General features: G+C 38.5%; 1 protein-coding gene across 1 annotated transcript in view; it reads right to left on the bottom strand.

Moving 5' to 3' along the window:
* The window catches only part of st6gal2a (ST6 beta-galactosamide alpha-2,6-sialyltranferase 2a), a 62,653-nt gene extending 49,642 nt beyond the window's left edge, over positions 1–13,011 (bottom strand). The window contains exons 1-2 of the mRNA XM_066686145.1: positions 12,930–13,011; positions 12,519–12,776 (exon numbers count right to left, since the gene is read on the bottom strand). The gene's annotated coding sequence lies outside the window, so the exon portion shown is untranslated. The remainder of the gene's footprint in view (positions 1–12,518; positions 12,777–12,929) is intronic.
* Positions 13,012–14,054: the final 1,043 nt, after the last annotated feature.

Raw genomic sequence — 14,054 nt, 5'->3', positions numbered from 1 at the left:
TGGAAGGATGTCGCAAGTTGCTCTGAAAAACTTAATACGACTTGACACCATTCCCCACAAGAGATCCTCGGCTTCTCTAGATTCTCCAAAGGACATCACTGGCCTTGTTTTGTCTTTGATGCTGCTGTTGCATACCATGCATCCTCTTCCTGCTCATGAATAAAACTTCATCATTTGCCTTCTTCTGGCGATTTGTCCTTACCAAATGCTTTCCATGATTCACTTGACCAAAAGCTTGCTATTCCGTATTGCACTAGGCCCGTCACATTCCTTAGATCTAACAAGATCCTATCTACCTGCAATGCCACTCGAAGATTTCACTTCCTGACAAAATCTTGCTACTCACCTTGGTACGTTTAAAACTCGTGGTCCCAGTACCCCTCTACCACACCATGCCACACTATTAAAACCTTATAGCCTTGATCACGACTCTTTCCATCCTCTGTTTCTGTAATTGGAAAATCATATACTGTCAGCGGCCAGATTTTGTGAGGTAGTAAGCTAAACTGCACACACCACTGATTCAGCTTTTCTGGCAAACATGATCCAACAATGCTATTATTAGCCCTCATATTGCACAACTTGCTCTGTATCATTTGGTGCTACACTGTACCATCTAACTAAACTCTTCACTGGTCTCTTCAGTACAGCAGGGATCAGCTCTACTTCCATCACACAATTTTCCAGCAAAAGTTTTCCTTTAAATATTGATACATGTCTAGACTTGCTCAAATTAACTTTCAGCCGAGTAAACCTAAAGTTTTCATTTAACTTCCCCAGCAACCACCATGTGCAAGACACAGTAGCCGTCAAGGTTATCATGTCATCCATGCATGCCTTCACTGGGGGAGCCGAGAACTTATGGAGTCAAAAAGATTTTGAGCTTGCAAAACAATACTCACAGATGTAATGGAATTTGTATCTGCGTTTCAAAATCCACATACAAATTCAAATCCACAAATGTATTGGAATGCTCAAATTTTAAATAAAACAACAACAACAATAATTAAAATTCACAAAAGTGGGAAAAATATTTGTAATGTATAGAATTTTTTTTTAAATGTGTAGAAAAGATTTGCATTTGTAAATCAAATGTTGTGAATGTGTGAATCAGTACCTCTCAAATGGTTTAAAAATTTTAAGCCAGAGCAAACATTTGAGGTTCAAAATGTGACCGTGGGAGTTTTTCAACGTGGTGGAAAAAAAAAATTCAGCTTCTCTGCTGCTTGTGTGAATCTCTTTTTGCAGTTGCAGATTTTTGACCCAGTTTTGACAAATAATTGATGGACCAATAGGGAAGCTTTAGCTGGACCAATCAAATATCTAGGAATCAGAAAACTGATTTGTTGCTGTCCCTCAACTTTTGCATGCTGTTGGTAAATGCTTCCAATATGTCATGGTACTTCCAGCCAGAGATACAATGGAGAGTCTAAGACAATGATAGTTCATATTTCTTTTTTTACCATCTCTGATAGTGCTTTTCCACCAACAAGGAACCAGAACGGTTCCAGGTCGCGATCTAAATGTGGACCTGTTCAGCACGTGTCCACCGACCTAAACTGGTTTGTGAACCAGAAAAGCTTGTTCCCAGCTGGAACCAAAGAAGCGTTGGTTTTTCAGAGTGAACTGTGTCTTCCGTGGGCATGTCAAGGTTCAGTAAATCAAAAAAGAGCTCAGAGCTTCAAATACAGTATTATTACCCAGTGGAGCATGACGGAGTCATTTACAATTTTTCATATAAATAAATAAATGATAGGAAAGAAAACAGGAACACGCCCCGTTTTTGTGTTTCTGGTGCTGTTAGGCTTAATGCCATGCGCATTGTTCAGAGCTATAGCTCTTGGATACATTCCTCCGCTGCTCACAAGCTTAGCAGGACGGCTCTAAACTCAGCAACATTTATTGTATATATAGTATTGTATCTCACTATGTTCTGACTCCACTGTAAACAAAGAATAAATAATGACCCTTTCATGACTCTAACAGTTTATCTTTGGCGCCAACTCTGTATTCAGCGACAGCAACGCCCCACACCCACCCCCTGCTGATGACGTATTCCTGGTTCCCCTCTAAACATGTAGAAACAAAGTTCAAAGAATCAGAAACATAACCGGTTCATGAGCCAGTTAAAGAGGCTGAAAGACACTTTTTTGGTTTTGTTGTTAAATAACAATAATCATGGTGTTGTCAACTTCTATCTACTATCCCTATACACAAGAATAAATGGTGTAAACACTGCCATAACATAGCCTTAGCAGAATAACAGCAAAAGTATTGCACCTCTCTTTCCTCATACAAAGTTTTCATAGACAGAGACACCCACAAAAGCACTGACCTAATTAAGCAAAGCTTATGCTGAACCAAGCGGCTAACGGTGCAAACAGATTGCATCAGATAGCTTAACATGGAATAAGAAAGACAGACTGTGTACAAGTCTGTACTTTCCTTCTGGCATAAGATGAGGGAAAAATAAAGTGAAGTCCCTTTAGCTTAGATCACTGGCATTATTTAGTTCCCAGATCAGATGTTTTCAACATTTTCAAAACCTGCTGCAATTTCTCATCATTCCTCCCAGAACTCTCTTCCCATCCCAATGCAGCAAATCCATTTACAGGACATCCAGAGGGCATATTTTGTAAGCATCATATGACTGACACTTAAGTGATGCACTAATATGAATATATCCTGAAATTCAGAACGCGTAGGGGATGAATTCCAAAATAAGAAACTGATGACACAAAAAAAGCTTAAAAATATTACCCAATTGACAAATGTGTTAATTTAATCCAGTGTCCTTAACATCTGAAATTTTGGTCATCCAAGAAAACTAATTTCATTATTTATTTTGTGCACTGCCATTTTTCATTTTCTGTAAAACTCTAGTAAGATTTTCATTTACCTTCTCCACATAAGCACCTGAGGGTAGAGATATTTCTGGGAGAAAACCGGAGCACCCGGAGGAAACCCACGCGGACACATGGAGAACACACCAAACTCCTCACAGACAGTCACCCGGAGCGGGGCTTGAACCCACAATCTCCAGGTCCCTAGAGCTGTGTGACTATGACACTACCTGTTGCACCACCGTGTCAAACCTCAGTCAAACCTTTTTTTTTTTTGTTTGTTTTTTACTTTTTTCAGAACCTTTCAGGTTTCCATGTCCATAGAATGAATAGAATAGCACTGTAAGAGTGCCTACATTTAAACTCAGAAATGCGTTTTGTTTTGAGCAAATGGGAAAGAAAGAAAAAAAAGTGAAATATTCTTTGGAGTAAGAAAAACAAAAACAAACACCCAAGAGTCACTTTAAACCCAAGTATGAACCTTATTCTGTTGAAAAGTTAAATCCCTCACCTCAGAACCAAATGTCATAGATTCAGGTTTAATATAAGTATCACAAACACAAAAAGCTTAGTTATGCTTTTAACTTGACATGGATAAAAACTGTTAATCCATGTATGGTATTTTAATTAAATTTTAGTAGAATTGCTACTATTTTTTTTATACAGTGTACAAAAAAGACCCTAAGAGACCATCAGTTGATAGCATTCAAGAGACCACCCAGCCACATCTGTAGCCCTCCGCTGTGAACAAAATATAAAGCTAGTAAAAGCAATGATATGACCACACCAACATCTTAGTTTCTCTTTTCCCTCTACACTGGCCAGTTTCTATGACTAGACCTTTGTTTCCAGACAAAAGCTCTTAACTGAAGTAGCCTTTCATCTAAGCCTTAAAGACTGTGATTTGGTTCCCTATAACAAGAGGGATGTTCCACAAATGGAGGCCATAAGAAGAAATATTTCAGACCTGCTACAATTATTTATAATTGTAGGTATGGATAAAGACCCAGCACATAGTAATCAAAGCAGGTGTGGCAGAAAGTAATAAATGAGGGCTTTGCTGTATGGTAATCCATTTTATAATTTTATGAATCAAAGGCTTCTGCAAAGTTTCAATGTCACATTGAAAAATTGAAACAATATCCAAGAGAGCTGAGTGCAGGCTCTGAACAATGTATTCATCACACCATTTCTGGATGAGGACTGCTCATTTAAAACCTGGTCATAGGGACAAACATCCATTCATTCATTTTCTGTAAGTGCTTCATCCTGTTAAGGGTCATACTAGAGCCTACCGGGAATCATTGCGCACAAAGCAGAACACACCATGGACAAGACATTAGTCCAGTGTTTAACACACTCTCACTCACACTTTTTAGAATCAGCAAGTGTTCTTGGACTGAGGGAGAAAACTGGAGCACCCAAAGAAACACACCATCCTCCTCACAGACCATAACCCAAGGCGAGGAATGAAAACCCAACCCGAGGGGCTGTACAACACCACTGTGCCACCTTGATTTATTATGTTCTATGTTCTTATGTTCTATGTCTTTTGCACATTAATGTGTGTGCACTGTTTTATTGCACTAGCTGCACTTTAATGTTGTGTATTGTCTTATGTAGCACCTTGGTCCTGGAGGAACGCTATTTCGTTTCACTGTGTACTGTAAACACTGTATACTGCTGAAATGACAAACTTCTTGAACTTGAGCCTTGATTTGAGGAAGAATGATATTCACGGCCGCTTCTCAATGGCTTCTCAGGGGCTGCATCCTTTGAAAGATTACGACAGCGGCGCGAGTAGACTGTCTAATTTTGGAGGCTGCTTCATATGCGGCTGACAAAAGTGTCCTTTTCCTGAGAAACAAACAATGCAACAGGACTATCCTTAATCAGCCGGGGTCTCCCCCCCCGTCTTGTGCACCATTTTAAAAAAATAACTAAAAATTTTTAAATGCAACAATTCTACAAAAATATACTTCAAATACTAAACACGGATTAACAGTTTTTATTAACATCAAGCTAGAAGCATAACTATGCACAATTCATAACTGATTTTTATACAAACACGATTGTTATAGCGTTTGCTTTCTGTGTTTGTGATACTTATATTGAACCTGAAAATACGACGATTAGTTCTGAGGTGAGGGATTTAACTTTTCAACAGGATTAGGTTCATTGCATGCCAGGGGATTTCAGAACATTGCAACATCAGCAGAGGAGCGACAAGGGTTTTAAACGTACTGTACTCAACATCACATCATTAATGATACAAATATTAAGAAGGAAAATATACTTGAAGGTTTCCTTTGTTTAAGGAGCAATAAGAAGTTTAATAAACTTTAGGAAACTTTAGTGTTTATCTAAAAAAAGAACCCTTTCATCTCTCATTTATCTCCCGCGGTGTTAAATGACACTGGTGTGAGGGAAATACACAGCGAATGAAGCTGAAGCAGAACAAAGTGATTATTGCATACACTTCACTGTTGATCAATTTATCAGATTTTTGTATCTCTCTCTAATTCTGTCTTTCTCCAACTCTCTAATCATTGGGAGTATTCCCATGTCCACTGCAAAGTACTGTTTATAGGTGTGCTATTGATGTCTGTGCACTTCAGAAAGCCAATATAGCCTTTCCATTTTCCACAATCACTGACATGAATGATTGCTGCTTATTTTAAAGATTACAGCTGTGTTTTGTGTGTTACAATTACTGTGAGGAGAGCATGCTGGAGAAAAGAGAAAGACGAGGAGCAAAGAGAGAATTTTTGTTTGTTTAATTAACGAAGTTCAATAAATGACTAATATCTACTGTAGTCATTGGATTTTCATGGAAAAATTAAATGAAAGGGTGAACTGATTATTATCACAAATTACCAAATACAAGCATACAGAGCCACAAATGTGTTAAAACAAACACAGTAGGAGAACTGTACATGTTCCAATTATAATATCTTTTCTGTAAAATACACTGACGAAACACTTATCTCCAGGTGTAATAAATTGAAAAAACAATTAAGTGAACTTTTCTGGATTCGTCTTTAAGCGCAGGAGCCCTCAGCAGCAGTGTTTAGTGACTGTAAAAGCAGTCAAACGGGAAATCTGCCGTAGATTCTTAAATTTTGGTTTAGCCTTCGAAGAACACTCAACAGCCTTCGAAGGACAGACCTCCATAGACCACGTCCTTCAAAGGATGCAGCCCCTGAATTTTTAGAGAAAAATAGCTGCACAAGTTCACTTTCTGGAGGCATTTTCCACCTCTTTCACAAGGGATCTATCCTCTTATGATAAAAGGAGGTAGGCACCACCACCTGACCAAAGTAAATTAAGCCTTGTTGAGTGAGTTGTTAGCTGAGACTACAGGTTGCTAAGCTTACCACTCTGGGAAGACAGCTTACTGAGTCAAAATGTAAAAAAGGTGGTTTAAATTACAAGGAGCAGCAAGAGATTATATATGAAATATGAACAGCCTTTCCCTGACATAAGGGGTGGCCTACTGAAAAATATCCATAAAGGAAAACTGCAATAATTCGTGAAAAGGGTTTAACAGGTGGATCCCTGTGTTTTCCACGATTCACAGAACACAAAAAGGATTGTGGAACTGAAACATCAAAGCAAATTAGGTATACACAAAGACATGAGGTCAAACTCAAAAATTTAAAAGAAAAATTTCAAAGACATTTCTCTGTATGCTGTATTTTTGTAACTGTTACACTTTGTCTTACAAAACTTGTCTTAAAAAATAAAATGATATAAATATTTGCAAATGGGAGTAAAAGTTTATTAGATCTCAGAGGGTCCTATGTGTGTACATTAACAGTGGAAACTCATCAAGCTTTGCCCAATATTGCCTGTGTATGCGTTTTTTGTTGGCCTTGCAGTTTGGAATGGTCTTGATTTGAGTTGTGACTTACTTCTACAGAGTAAACATGTCTCAATGATCCAATACAGATAAGCATGTTATCTACAATACAAATCAATGTTTTAACTTTTAAAAGGACATATATCAAGTATTTTATATGTAAATTAGACAAATGACTAGAGGGATTTGTGGGTGCTCTAGACTCAATATTTTAAGTTGAAATCTTTTCTGTTTGTGATGCAAGAAGTAAAGAAAACTGAAAATGTGCTTCCAAGTGTTTGCTGGGGAAAGATTTGATATGTATCAGTACATTCTACTCACACCTAGAGCAAAGGTTTACAAGCTTGTAGTTAGACTCCATTACCCTTCCTTTGTATCCCTTTAATTGAGGTTCATTCAGTGTCAGAAACGTCTGAAACCTTTAGCTTTCAACGGCCAGGTATTAGTTTACGCTCGTGCCCATGGGCTCACGGCTCTGGCTCTGATGTGTAGCCATCATCTCAAATAACACTCTCCCTTTCTCCAGAGCCTGGTCTGCCCAGTGCTATAAACTGGCCCTTCTGGACACCTGACAGACTACTAGACAGCAACACAGAAAGCAGCACAGAGCAGAGTTTGATGGGACACCCGAGGCTGTATATGAAGTGTCCATCCTTCAGCAGTAATGACAGAGGTATTTGGAGCTCCGCATTCCACAAAACACAGGAAGAAGAGGGCCTTTAACATACCTGTTCTCTGCAAACCTATGAAGTAGCATGGGATTTTTATTATCTCCGGATTACTGATATGACGGTACCATGGGCTGAAAATGTATCAGTTTAATACTCAAATTACAAATAGCAATACACAAGAGCATTTTGTTTTTACATTTTCTGTATGTTTTCATTCATTATCTGTAACCACTTATCCAATCAAGGGTCAAGGTGGGTCCGGAGCCTACCCGGAGCCAGTCCTTCACAGGGCGACACACTCACACCTACAAACACTTTTGAGTCACCAATCCACCTACCAACGTGTGTTTTTGGACTGTGGAAGGAAACCGGAGCACCCGAAGAAAACCCACGCGGACACAGGAAGAACACACCAAACTCTCCACAGTCACCTGGAGCAGGAATTGAACCCACAATCTTAAGGTCCCTGGAGCTGTGTGACTGTGACACTACCTGCTTCTAGAGTACCTGAAGCAATCAGAAGCAACACAACAAAACATTTAATAACAGCGAACTGGAAGGCTGTTACAACATGAAGAATAGATTAGAATTAATCTAACAAAATTCAATATCAATATTGTTTAGTTATAACTGCACACTACATACTTTTGAAATTTTATCAATACTGAAACTTGAAACTACTTCCAATATTGATTCAATATTTCCTATTTAAGGAGCTTAAATCACTAAAAGCTAAATTTAACTTCACACTTCATACAGCCCACAAATGGAGAACAGCAGCACAAACTGCTATTACGCTACACAATAACTGCAGCTTTCTGCATTGCTTTTCACCTTGAATTGCATGATTTGAAAGATAGGGGTCAGAACTCACTCACTCAAGCAAAAAAATAAAAATAAAAAATGGCTTTTACAAACAACCATTTCAAAGCCTTTTAGGTTTTCACTTCCATAGAGAATTTTGCAAAACCCTTTTGATTTCCTTACACAATTTGAGTTCAGCTACTTGAAAATAAGTTTTGTATTGATGAATAGCACTAAGAGTCACAACCTACATTTAAATTTTACTTAACTCATACAGAAGTGGGTTTTGTTTTGTCCCCCCCACCCACCCCCTCTCAAGATGGCGGCAGATTAACAGGCAGTGGTCACATCAGGACAACACATTGCACACACTGCCTACTACAGCAGCTCTTTTCTGCTTCCTATTTTTTCTTTATATACATGGGAGTGGATCCTGCTACGGTTGAGGAATAGCTAAAAACAAGCTCTGAGGTTCTGCAGAAGCCTCTGGACACTCTGGAGCTGACTGTGTGCAGGCCTGCTGGAGCTTCTTATAAATATTTCGCCCACTTTCTGGGGATACACATTATCCCCTCAGAGGAAGGAAGACCAGATGACTGGTGTTCGGCATTGGTGGAGCGATATGTTTCACCCAGTGCAGGAGCCACTGCAGAAGCTACTGGGACCGCAGCACCTTCTGACTGTTTTCCTCATCTGGCTCGCTCGCCATGATGGCCAAGCATACAATCCTGCTTATATCTGCTAATAATGGAGAAACACTGAGGGTCAAGTGTCTGAACTGTACAATGTTTAGTATCCTCTACTGCATGTGCCTTGCAGTTATTAGAACTTTGGACATTTAGCCTTAAATATATCTTCTTGCTGTCCTTTTACTGCTGTAACACTGCACTATGGTCCTGTGCACTTGGATGGTTGAAATAAAAAATGGTCCAAATATTTTCTAGTTTGGTTTGGTAAATTGGAATCTAGCTAGAAAGTATTCTGTTGAATTTATTAAAGAAAATAAACGACTTGTGTCATCTCTCTTGCTGTACAGATTTTAAGAAAATGATTTGCCAACATTTTGCTAGCCCCTTTAATTCACCTACATTGTGCTGTAGGTTAAATTAATTACCTGAAACTTTGACTCCTAAACTGAGCTAACTTCCAAAAACCAGACTAGTACTTAAAGGAGACCTTCACAATTGTAATAAAAAAAACACTAATTTTTTAAAATTCAGAATATGTTTCTCCACCATTTGCTAGCTCTTCAGTTTATTTCTGTGCTCAAAACTGGTCTAATGTGTTTTTGCGAAGACCCAGTGTCTGTAAGTGGGTTAAAAAAAATAAATAAAAACTTGCCTTGTCCGGTATGCTAGGCTTTCTCTCTGGCTCTGTTAACAGCAGAGCAAAGGCATTTGGGATTTATAGACAGTGGAGAGAACTTCAAATGTTGAAAATGACAAACCGAGGTGTGGATGTTGCTCTATTCCCGCTCCATAAGTGGATGATTTTTACTTATTTTTGCTCTTTCGTATTACTTAAGGTGGAATGTCTCCAAATTTGGTAGAACACTAACTGCATCACTGAAAGTGCTACAAAACTGAAGACTCGTTTTTCCCCTCAAACATACCATTCCACCTTAAAAGATGCAGAGCTTCTGAATGTAATCAAACCAAAGAGAGAACAGAATTTCCCCACAAATATAGACATCCCCTTTAAACCCAAAGCTTGCACTGGCCATAAAAACAGCACACCATGAGGCTCACAGCAGTACCTTCCAATTACTGGCTGTGAGCGGGGGAAGAGAAAAAAAAAAAGAAAAAAAAGAAAAAAAAAAAAAAAAAAAAAGGAAGAACCATATGATGAAGGAATTTTATTTAATTTTATTGGCTGTCAATGAGCCACACTTTGTGTAAAAAGCTATTAACATAATTTTGTATTTACTGCTGCAAGGCTGGACATGTTTTACAGCACACAGGCCAAAAAAGGTAGTTCAAATCCTACATTACCTGTGCACTAGTAATCCTGTTAGATTTATCTTGCATTTGCTTGAAAGACCATTGCCTAAGAGCAAGCAGTTGTTTTTGTGATATAGTTCTTTGCATGCTTTACAGCTACAACATGCATTTCTGAATGAATAGTTCACAAATATCACAGAAATCTTAGTAACAAAGTCTTAGGATTTAAAATTTATACCTCTACTTGCATACAAACCTCTTAAAAAGATATTAGAAAATTAATGACTTACTGAAGCTATTCTGAAACAAACTAAGCTTTGGAACGATCTGTTCATCGTCCCATATACTGATTAAAATAATAATAAAAAAAATCTCTCTTAAAAATTCTGAAATTCTGGGCACTTCTATCTAACCATCTGATACGAAACTCAGGCAGGCATAGGCCCCATTTGGCCATTCTGAATACAGACAGACAATGCTTCCCTCAGCTCACAGCACAAATACACTTCTGGCAGTAATTAGACCCAAGTACACAAGGGCAGAATAAAACAAATAGCCCACCATTTGCCCTCAGACTGTTCCTTTCCTGTCCCTCCCTCGATAGAACGTTCTCTAGAGAAAGATCTAGACATCAAAGGCGAGTATGGAGGAACTTTTCACTTTGTGAGAAAAGCTGTGTGCCTCAGCAGCAGGGTTCACCTTGTAAACTTGTTTGAACTTGTCCCCAATAGTGAATATGCTGTGATGCAGCATGAAGAGTGAGACATTTAGTGCATGTGTAGCCTTTTGTTTCTACATGAACAGAGCTTTAGCATTTTGATGAGACAGAATTAGGCCATGCCAACGTTCCATATGGAATATAATGTTGGCAAAATTTAAGTGAGTGTAGAACAAGGAATCTCACACAGACCAGCAGAGATAAGTCAGATATAACCGTGAATGAATATCAGCATGACAAATTGTTCTGTGATAATGTAAAGACTGTTACTGTATGACCTGCCAGCTACTGATAAATAGTATATTTCTGGTGTGTAATGCTTAGCTTGCATCATCTTTCTAAAGCATGACACACTGCCTCCCTGAATGATTATCTTTTTAGACATATTTTAAAGAGCCTATTTGGTACATTTAAGTCATATTTTCCATAAAAAGGACAGACTACACTGATGAAGCCTATTTGCCAAAACCCATTCGCATTATTATGTGAGATAAACAATCAGAAATATGAGTGCTGTCTGTATTTATTAGTTATTTATTTGGATTCAGCATGTTTTATATAGTTTGTTTACACCACAAAGGAAGCAGTAGTCTTTTCATTAAAATGTAGTGCACTGAATGTTCCCCCACAGTCCACTTATGCCATTTGCAGGGTTTTATGTACTGAAAACAGGAATCATTGCTTTACATATGCCCACGTATTAGTCTCTGGTACGGTTCATAATTTAATGACATTTGTTCAGATTGGGCCACTTTATAGATGCATTATCCAAAAACACTCCAAGTTAAAAATACTGTTAAAACACCAGCATGAATGTGTGGGGGTTATATTGCTACCAGCTACTAAATTTACAAAAATGAAAAATACAAACAAATAAATAATCCGTAATACAACTTGGGTTAACATATTTACGCGTTTTGTTAAAAGTGAGGAAATTCTGCAGATGCGTGAGAGGCCTTTTCATCAGAAAACCATTTCAAAAACACGTTAAAGCCCATGAGTACTTCAGAGGTAAACGGATTTGAGTCGTTTAATGAAGTGTACAACAATTTAGAATAGCTTTTTTGCTCTAATAAAAGACACACAAGTAATTATCTAAACAAATACCAGACAACTTCTACACACTAAACAATGAGGAGGCGGCTCAGAAGCTTGTCCCAAACAGTAGAAAACTGCAGCACGCCATGTGGAGTGACTCGCTGTCTCCAAGAATGAGTTCCAGAGGAACAACTTGAAGTGGTCTGCATCAGCTTACTATCCCAATCAGTCGTGCACATAAACCAGGCTTCAGGAGTGTAACGGAGCGGAGCTAACGTATCTGAATCCTGCTGTTCGTTTTATAAATGTAGTACAAAGCCAGGTCATTCTTTTGAAGTCCAATGCCATGAGCTATGGCTCCTGTGTTCGGAAGCGACAGGCTGCATTGTTTAAAGCCAATCCAAACCGAATCAATGCAGGGCTGTGATTATGGGAAAACGCGAAACAATGCTCGTTGCCAAATGCGCTGCCATTGAAAATTCAACACAGAAAGAAGACAGACACCTTATTTCCCTACATTCAGAAAAGCTACCGACTTGCATTTACAAGGCGTCTGTAGTTCACAATCACACAGCAGTCGCTCGGCCAACCTACAACATTAATTCTCAACGAAAACAGAAATGGAAGCCGACGGTTTTTTACCTGAGAAAGGAGCCGGCGTTCACCGCTCGCAAAGCCACACGAGCCTCCTCGCTATTGTTTACCGCTTACTGCAAGCATGCCGCTTGAAGCTCCGAGATGATGCTTCTTCTAAAGGTAGCGGTCCTGTGCTCTCTCTCCGCCTTTCACTCTTTCGTCGCCGTTTCCGAGCTCTGGGCTCTGTGTAGGAAAGACGCTACCGGCCAGCAGCGGGCGCTGAGAAGTCAGCCGTTATCCGTTTATCGCCTCTTCAGGCTTAGGCTAAAGGAAATAGCATTACAGTCCGCTCAGTACAACTCACGTGACGGTGTTTCTGGGATCCACTTATAAACTCTGAATATTCATTCAAGAAAGTTATAAATGTTATTAATTTTGTACCTAAATACATTCCTCGATGAAAATCAAGCGATTTACCTGGTTAAATGTGTTTATAAGAAGGCCTAATTGCAAAACAGATCTGAGCATAGAATTGAGGCTAGGTTTAGAAGTACATATACGCCACTTTATGGCGTTAAAGGTGACATTTATGATTATAATAAAAGAACTGGTTTAATTGGTTTACAACGCCACTTCCGGTATTCTGGGCGTTCTCTCCTTTTCTGTCCTCATAGCAGTTCGTGGTTTTCAACATTTGGAGTTCTCTCAGTTGTCTAAAAACCTCCAAATCTGTATCAATGTGGGTTATTATTATTATTATTATTTTTAGACAACTAAAAGGTGTCTAGACGGCTAATTGTATAACCAAAAGTGCTACAAAACCAACAGCTCAAATTACAATTGAGTTTCTATGGTAATTCAAACAGTGAACAGTGAAAATAAACAACAGTCTGTATTGGAATTCCATCAAACATACTGTTCCACATTAAAAGACATAGTGCTGCAACCAAGACTGCATACTAGCATACTACACAATCTGTCAAAATCTGTAAATTACAATGAGTCTCAAATGGCATAATGCATAACACCGGATATAATTAATGTTATGCATACTTTGTAAACCAGCCTCAGCCACTTTCAAAGCAATGGTACATAAAAGTGATTTGGATGGCTGCTCTTGTATTTTTATCTTCAAAGTCTCTGTCCTCCTGCTTTATTACTTAGTACACTCACTTCCTTTTACTGTGTTCAGTGTAGTGTCATTCACAATGTGATATGTTGACATTTTCATGTGATATACAATAAAAGATTCTGAACAATAGCATAATCACCACAAACTTAAAGTAGATAACCCCCTGAATTAATTTAGTGCCATCTGAAGTAGTGCGTAATGGAAAGCAATATAGCAGGTCATTTTTAAAGCTCAATTCATTTCAGAATTACTGTCATTCCTCTTCAATTCATGCCATTTACTTCTGTATCTAATTATTCACATTAAACATCGCAACTAATTAATTTTCCAATTAATTTATGTAAGGTTAAGCTTTTACGCACCTTTTTTTGCTAGTCTTCAATCAAAGTCATCATTCCACCTGATAACTAGCTAGGACTCCCCTAAGCACAAGCAATGTCAATAACGTGTATATTCTTTGACTACAGCAC

The sequence above is a fragment of the Hoplias malabaricus genome, chromosome 12 (assembly GCF_029633855.1).
Source record: "Hoplias malabaricus isolate fHopMal1 chromosome 12, fHopMal1.hap1, whole genome shotgun sequence".
NCBI lineage: Eukaryota > Metazoa > Chordata > Actinopteri > Characiformes > Erythrinidae > Hoplias > Hoplias malabaricus.
Note: the sequence above shows the minus strand (reverse complement) of the source record. Positions and strands in the feature narration are given on the sequence as shown.